The following is an 8,273-nucleotide window of genomic DNA, read 5'->3' as shown; positions in this document are numbered from 1 at the left end:
GGATATTTTGCTTTGTGGTTTTTTTTTTTTCTGTTAAGGAAATTCTAACTCTTTTTGGCCAGTTACAGTGCTAACCAGACACAGAATGAGGTGGAATATTCCCAATAAAAAAAGATAGTGATTCTAACTGAAGCACTCTAGCCAAATCTTTAAAAAATTGATGGTTGCTGTTACACTTTAAATGACGTGTGTGTGCCTAAAACAAAAAGCTGAAAATGTGTCTTGTTGGGGTACATAAAGAGCAGAGTTCACAAATGCTGATGTAAACTGTTGAACCTTTTATCAGATATATTGTTAACCTTTCTAAAAGTAGAACAAGCTTCTGCCTTTAGTAAGGTGTACATTGTGAGCAGATGGTATAAACACCAAGGACAAGAGCAAAACCTGTTAGTATTCATTATAGCCAATAAAACAGTCAGGGTGATCTTTTACCATGGAAGCGGGAAACGTACATTTTAAGAGAAACCGTACTAGAAGGTTTATATCATTAAACCACGTTAGAATTCCCGTATGCTCGAATGAAGATAAGTTTATCATGTTGGTCTTTGGAGGAAAAAAAAGCTTTAAATACAAAAGTCTGTCTTTGTCAAAAATGCTAAATGCAGTATGTTTTTCAAAATTGCCCTTCCTTTTTGCCCCTGTTTTTGACTAAAGTTAGCGCCTGAAACAAATGGTCAGGTAGCTTAAAGTAGAATTGGAATGATTATGAAATAAATACAGTTTACATGTTTCAGTGCTTAATCGTATGGTGTGTGATTTTTAAATGTGGATGAGATTCACGAAAATACCTGCTTTGAGGCTTAAAAACAAAAATTTGAGGTAACAGTGTATCCTGGTGTAGCCGGCCATTTTCATTCATTGTGAATATGCTATTACCTTTATCTTTTCTCAGCCTCAAAGCAGGCATTGTAATCAATATCCACATTTAATCACACTCTATGGGTAGGCCCTGCAGTAGGGGGGGTAGCCCTTCCCCTAAAACACGCCGGTTGTATTTTTTGATAAACCTTTAAAATTTACTGCAAGCTTTTTGACCATTTGTACCAGATATCCCACTTGTATGAGTAAAGATAAGAGTATCTGTTGAGTGGTCTGTTGGCTGCGATTTGGAGGGGCCTAAGTACAGCAACTAAGTCTCCTATGTCAGTTTATAGATCAACCTCCTCAGAGAAGAAGTAACTCTTTGGATTTACATAAATCAAACCCCAACTTGGATTGATCCAGCGCCATTACAAATCTTGTGCAGATTGAATCCTCAGAAAACCCATCATGATCTGTTCGATTTAGCAGAAGAAATGTTTTTTGTTTTTTTTTATCACTCCGTCTCAGAGATTTGTTATTGCCCTAAGTTTTAATTGGATATAGGTTACCACAAGGAGACTGAGGTACAAAAGGACATGGTTGTTCTCAGATTTATGTGCTTTTAGTTTGGCCTTTGAAAAATGTCACTATGTCACAATATAGTTCTGTTTAGCATAAGCCCGTTGTTATATACGGTTTACAATACATAAGAAAACTTACAACTGAGTGCTTTACTTTAGAAGCTAGCAATGAAAGTTCCACACGGTGTCAGTGTTGACCACCACAACCAGTATTTCTATCTAGGGTTTCTCTATATAATTCTCAATATGATAAAGTAAACTTGTTGTGAGGGGAAAAATGAAGTCAGCCAATGATGACTTCTGAAAATACTACTTTGACTGATCTCCAGTGGCTTTAGTACTTTCAAAGTCACTGACCAGTACAAGGTTGCCGTTTCTGAGCTCCGATGCCACTTTTGTGATCAGCATACTTGTTCCATGTCATTGCCTAAAAGTATTGAATCCAGAAGTGGTTTGCAATCAGCTTGCAGTGTCCTCTGCAACAAGGTAGCAACTACTGTGGCTGAGTCTGTCTTCTGCCCCAAGCATGCAGTTTGGATACACTGATGTGTGTTGAGCATTTGCTGACTCCTAGAGCAAATTTGTACAGCATATCACAGACCTCTCCTTTGTGTGTCCCAAGTGCAAGTGGATTCAAGGATCTTGAATCCTTGTGCAGCCTACCTGATAGGGCCAGACATGGAATTCCGTGTACACTGACACATTCATTGATACACATACTATTATTTTACCTACACCACTAGGACTGGGCTGTGGGAATGGGAGCCGTCAAGCACTTGCAATCCTCTGCCAGTGCCATACATACAGGGAGCCAATATTCAGTTGTCTCTAGTGAACATTCAACTTCCTATCTTGTGCAAGATGATTATTCTCTTCGGCCAGGAACCAGAAGACACTTGAATAGGAAAGTTAGCCAAGGATTGCACTCAATGACACCTGAGCCCCACTCCATCTTTACTCCCCTCGAGTTCCAGCCCTACCCACACCTATTTTGGAACGCTTATCTTTTGGGCAGAGAGGAGAACGTTAATAGTAGTTGTCAAGAGACCAAGGAGAATCCCCAGGAATATTGTGCGGCTAAAACGTGACAAAACTTCTTAATCGACACTGCAGTCATGACCTGAACGGGGACCCCATCATTTTCTCTGACAGGAGAATACTTCTGGACTTGGCTCGGTGACTGCCTCTTTATTGCCACCTACTGGGAGCATAGTGTATTCACACCCCGGTTCCAGTGCAGGGGAGACCAGACACTGACCTGGAATCATTGGCCTCTCTCCTGGACTAGTTTTTGTAATACAGCCTGTCCCAAGGGGGCCTGGTATAGGACTGCCTGTACCCTCCTATCAATGAACTTTGATGTTAATGGTGTGAGCTAAGGAGGACAATTTTTGTCACTGCAACTACTGTCTTTTACACCAGTACAATACGCTAATTTCCCTAGCATATGGTGTAACTGCTTTTATCCTTGAAAGGTTACGTTAATTCTAATGTCTTCCTCCAGCATCCCTGACAAGCTACATATTCTGCTATTCCACTAAACTAAGATCTTGCTGCGCTGCCTGCTCAGTGCCGCACATCCTACTATACATGCACATCATAATGTCCATTCATTCCATTGCAAACTCGTACTGCACTGGGACAAGCAGAGGGGTGGCCCACTCATAGGAGCAGGGTTAAAATCTGTCTAAGGTTTCCAACTTTGGTATTAGCTTTATTCTGCTCTAATAAGACTACTCATTTAGAATGCTCGCATAGCTACATACAGTCACATTTCGTTTTTGATTTGATCTATAAGATCAACAAATGTACCGTCTGTGTATATAGTGTGAGTGCACATAATTGGCTCTAATTTCAATAGATTGTCGAGGTAGACCCTCACAATACTCAGTTGTTGGTAAACTTCTTTTAGCTGAAACCATGTGTGTCCAGATTTGCCTAATGCTGTCCTTGTTCTCAGCTCCATGTTTTATTTGTGCATACAAGAACAGGATAGGTTTTTTTTCAACCAATGTTAATAAGGTGGTTCCTTCCTTCCGCTTTGTTTTTTTAAATACATTTTTATGGTTCTATACTGTGCAAAGTAAGCTTGCTCTGTAAATAATATGCTGTGCCAGACACTTGTTGTGATTTTGTATTGAAGGCTCCAATAAAACTTGGGGGGAAAACTACTTGTGTTTTACATTCTGTATCATCATTTTATAGAAGATCATATGGAGGGAACATATGCCTATAGACTAGGATTGCACAATTCAGTCTGGCTTATTGAAGCCTTTTTATTCGTTTACCCTGGACATTTATCCATTACAAAGTGATTATACTTCAATACAACAACCCAATAATAGTTTTCTGTGCTAACGCCACAGCAGTACAGGATGTCATACGTTACTGCATGTAAATAGTCGCACTTACCACAGTTGTGGACCTCGTACCCCCAAAAACCTTTATGTAAGTACCTTGCTTGTACCTAGTATGCCCTGTGGTTCTGCATCAATCAGCGGGACCAGCTATCAGTGTTTGTTTCTAAATACACTGTAAGAATACTGGTGCTGTTTTGTGGAAACCAAAGAAGTGTAAAGGCTTTTCAAGCCTATGGGGGAGAGAGAGAGATATCCTGGGTGCAATGCCATGAATTAAAGATCTTTGTACTGTCGGGAGTGTGCACTGTGCAGCTAAATCCTTATCAGTTGCAATGAAAATTATTAGTGCCCCCCCCAGATTTGACTGTTGTATCTTATGTGCCCCCCCCTACATATTGTTCCTAGAGTCGCCACTGTCTAGGTCACACACTGGTAGTCATCAGAACTCTACACCACGTGGCAGAGAAAATCCCCACCAGCACATAGGCTAAGGTGAAGCACTGCAAACACCTCAGAGGGGCCCCATAAAACTTGTGGTTATCCAGACCTGGCCTTTGTCAGAACAGAAAGAATACCAAGACTACCAGTGAGGGTGAAATGCATGACAAACCAAAGACTAAGCTCATCCCATATGTAGCTCTCAGAAGGATTTTTTTATAATCATCACATCCCTGTCTGCTTTAAACTTAGGAACACACTGAGGCAACAACTGGTTCACGCAAAAGACCCGATGAACAACTTTAGATGAACCTTGTGTATGCAGTCCAGTCCAGTGCAGTGAGGAGTGCTCAGAATTGTATGTCAGGTAAACAAAACAGCAGCATATGGCACAGCATAGAAGAGCCAAACCCTCTGGTCAGGGTACGGCAGTGTACCTACATCTAAAGCAACTCCTTTTGAAGACAGTCAAGTACACATCCTGGATAGAGAGGAGGACTAGTTCAAGAGGTCTAAAATATGCCATTTATGTTAAAATGGAGAAGCCAAACTTGAATGTGGAGGGGAGTTGAGACATCTATTGTTTGCTAATTACAATGCTGTTTTAACCCCTCCACTGGACTGCTTAACACCTACTAGCTCCAATCATGCAGATGCAATCAACACCTTATCTCCTTGAGGTCTCTGACCTTATACTGGTCATGGTAAACAGTGGAGACACACAGATAACCGAGCATTTGGGTGAGTACTTATACTTGCCCAAATGCTCCGATACTTATCCCGATACCAGAACTTCTGGTCAGAGGGGGGATGTCCTCTGACCGGCAGTGCAGCAAGGGAACATGGAGCCGGCTTCCCAGCCGATCAGGAAGCCGGGGGCCCTGGGTAATGATCAATTTTGGCGGGTCGTGCCGATTGGCTGGGAAGCCGCCTCCCTGGCCCATCAGCATGGAGCCGGCTTCCCAAGCAATCAAGAAGCTGGGCGGGTTGTAATGACACGTTGCACGGCTTCCCGATTGGCTCATGCTACCGGAATTACCAAGTACTGAAATATAAATATCAGTACTCGTACTCTATACCGAAAAAACGATATCAGTGCATTCCTAGTAAACAGACTATGTTGATTGGAGTGATATTCACCATATTTATTCCCAGAGAATTTTTGCACAAGTCACTCAGAACTGAAAAAGCTAGTCAGATGGGCAAAACGCCAAGAAAAATACAGCACGTCCAGTTGCCTTGATTTACCATATTTTTCGCTCCATAAGACGCACTTTTTTTTCCCCAAAAGGAGGGGGGAAAATGTGCCTGCGTCTTATGGAGCGAATCCCGACGCCCGAGACATGCAGTGTCGGGCGAGTAGTAGAAGCCACTGCTCGTTTAATACGAGTGATCTAATGAGATCACTCGTATTAAAACCGAGCAGCGGCGACGATCGAGATCACCATAGAGCAGACGAACGGACGTTCTTCGTCTGCTCTGTGATCACTGAGACCGTGGTGCTGTAATCACAGCGCCACCTGTCTCAGCGGTCACTAACTGCAGCTTCTGTCACAGCTTCTGTCATAGAAGCTACAGTCTGTCAAGTGCTCCATAAGGCACGCCGGACCTCCCTGCGTCCTATGGTCCGGTGCGTCTTATGGACCGCAAAATACGGTTTGACTGATGCACAGGGCAGTCCTGCTAGAACATGTGGCCTCAGTCCATATTTCTCTATTGCTTCTAGGGTCGATTTCTTGGTATCCACAGAAGGAACCAACACATGTAACCTAGATTCTGGGACTCCTGTTATTATAGGGTCCTCTTCATCAGAGTCTTCTACAGCTCTGCTGGGTTCACAAAGCTTTTTATGTCCACTTCCAATTTTTTTTTTTCCAATTTGTGCACAAGACCTCAGAGCTCAAGCATCAGTCACTGCAGAGGCAAAGTCTGACCATACTGGGCCTTTTATTCTTACCTGTAGGAATTTCATGAACAGACAGTTGGTTTCCCTTAGCCCTCGTTCACACCTGAACGTTTTGTAGCGCGTTCTACGCTCGAGGAACGCTCTACAAAACGCTCAAAAATATAAATCCCATTGTATTCAATGGTCTCGTACCCATCTTGGCGTATTTCCGCCCGTCCCTAACGCGCTACAAAACGGCCCACGCCTGAAAAGGTACAGGTACTACTTTGGGCCGTTTTGTTGCGCGTTTCCATTGGGATACAGCCAAGTAGCCTTCGGAAACGCGCGTATGTCGCGGTAAAAAAAACGTGCGACAGACGCGCATATGCAATACGCCTAGGTGTGAACGAGACCTTAGTGTGAGGTAACTGGAGTGACTTTTGTCCTCTATTGGCAGAAACCTTGCTTTGTGAAACAATGTCACTGGACTAAATGCCTTAATTTGGCCCACTCCATCACAAAGATAAATCCTTGTGGTGCTAGAACTTTTGGGGAAAATGTTTTTGTTGTAGTCCTCTATAGCTGGTGATATTCTGCATTGTGCTGTATAATGTACTATTGCTGGGCTTTGTAGTCCTCTATAGCCGGTGCCATTCTGCATTCATTGCTGTATAATTTTACACTTTCCTTTTCACTATATTGCACACCACACTATTTTTTTCCACCGCTCCAAGCTTGCTCCTGTGATGGACTACAATCTCAATACAAACTAGTAGTCCATCACTGGAGCCATTTTACATTTTTTTTTATTGTTTATCCGATTAACCGATTAATCGAACTTAATAATCGATTTTGAAAATAATCGTTAGCTGCAGCTCTATCTGGAACCCTAAACTTTAATGATCTTTTACAAGCATCTAAGCTTGTGTCAAACATATGAGTGATGTCTGTGTTATATGCATAGAACATTTTGGCTACAGTGGATGTAGAAAAGAATCACCCCCCTTTAAAATAATCACATTTTGTTGCTTTGCAGCCTGAAATAAAGACAGACACAGTTTTTGTTTTATCCAGCTGTATCTACTCAGTGGAACAGATAACACCAACATGTCAGGGAAGGAAAAAAAAAAAATCAGACAATCACCGAGTTGGAAAAGGACCACCCCCTTGTGTCAATATTTTGTTGAACTACCTTTTGCTTTAATTACAGCCTTTAGTCTGTTGGGATATGTCTCTACTAACTTTGTACATCTAGACTTTGCAAGTTCAGTTACATTTGATGGTGACCATTTGTGGACTGCAGTCTTCAAGTCATGCTACAGATTTTCAATGGGGTTAAGTCTGGACTCTGACTAGGCCATGCAAGGACATTTCACCTTTTTCTCCTTTAACCACTGTGTGGTCATTTTTGCTGTGTGCTCTCGGTCATTGTCATGTTGGAAGGTAAACCTTCTTCCCATTGACAACGTTATGGCAGAGGGCAGGAGATGTTCCCCCATCCAGTTTTCCTTCTATCCTGACGGTCCCGAGATCCACTGTGCCCGGTGCTGGGACCGGCACAGCGACGCTGTCAGTGGAGACCAAAGGGAGATCAGTACAACATTCCCTTTGCTCTCTTCTTGGTCCCTGAATGCAGGAAGTGATGTATATTACATCACTTCCTGCATTCAGTGTCGCTCTCTGCTTACAGATGCCAGTTAAAAGCTGATGAAGCAGATAACACTGAACTGATGAGCGGTAAAAGCTTTTAAAGCGTCGCCTATGGACAATTTTGGGTGTGGTCCTTTTCTGCGATTTCACGGGCACGCACAATTTTAAAGCGTAACATGTTTGGTTTCTATATACCCGATGTTACCCAGTCTTTTATATTTTACAAAAAAATTGGGGTGATAATAAATGTTTCATAACATTTCAAAAGGGAAACAGGTTTTTTTTTTTTTCAAGATTTAGGGTACTTTTTTGTTATATAGTAAAAAAATAAATAAAACCCCAGTGGTGATTAAATACCACCAAAAGAAAACTATCTGTCCCCAAAAAATGGTATAAAATTCATTTCAGTACAGCGTTGGATGACAGAATTAATGTCAGTCAAAGTACCTCAACGCTTAAAGGAGAACTATGGGGTTAAGGCTTTTCCCCATAGTTCTCCTTAGGGTAACGGGAGGACACAAACTAGCATCCTCCCATTACCCCAAGCTCAGTATACCG

Source organism: Nanorana parkeri, unplaced genomic scaffold, assembly GCF_000935625.1.
Source record: "Nanorana parkeri isolate BGI_ZX_2015 unplaced genomic scaffold, ASM93562v1 scaffold1831, whole genome shotgun sequence".
NCBI classification, from domain to species: domain Eukaryota; kingdom Metazoa; phylum Chordata; class Amphibia; order Anura; family Dicroglossidae; genus Nanorana; species Nanorana parkeri.
The sequence above is the reverse complement of the archived record's forward strand: the minus strand, read 5'-3'. Positions refer to the sequence as shown.